Consider the following 504-nt stretch of genomic DNA (forward strand, 5'->3'; position numbering starts at 1 on the left):
CATTGCCATCCGGAAGTATAACGGACCAACACACAAAACTGTGTGTATCCATGGACGTTTATAGTCGGGCTAATACAGTTCAGTGAGCGTTACTCATCAACGCGGATGGAAAAAAACAATAACAAAGACCTGACTGACGTCATCTTCGAACTATCTATAGGCCTTTGTTATTGTTTTTGCCATCCGCGTTTGTGAGTTGTTCTCACTAAACTGTATTAACCAGACTATAAAAGTTCATGGTTACACAGAGTTTGTGTGTTGGTCCGTTATACTTCCGGATGGCAATGTTGTGAATTCCTTGGCCAAGCGCATTCTATCTATAACTTTACGATGGCTACGGTCAGTATCAGGCCACGAGTTTACGAAGGCCACGGTCGGATACGATATTATAATTATAATAACGCAAACATGTGGACATAAAAATAAACGTTACATTTTGTCTCACCAACAAAAACTGGGCCACAATGATTAATGAACAGGAAAGAAAGAGAGGCGTTTACATGG

The sequence above is a fragment of the Berghia stephanieae genome, chromosome 7 (assembly GCF_034508935.2).
Source record: "Berghia stephanieae isolate SIO BIC M18660-M18661 chromosome 7, UCSD_Bste_1.3, whole genome shotgun sequence".
NCBI classification, from domain to species: Eukaryota; Metazoa; Mollusca; class Gastropoda; order Nudibranchia; family Aeolidiidae; genus Berghia; species Berghia stephanieae.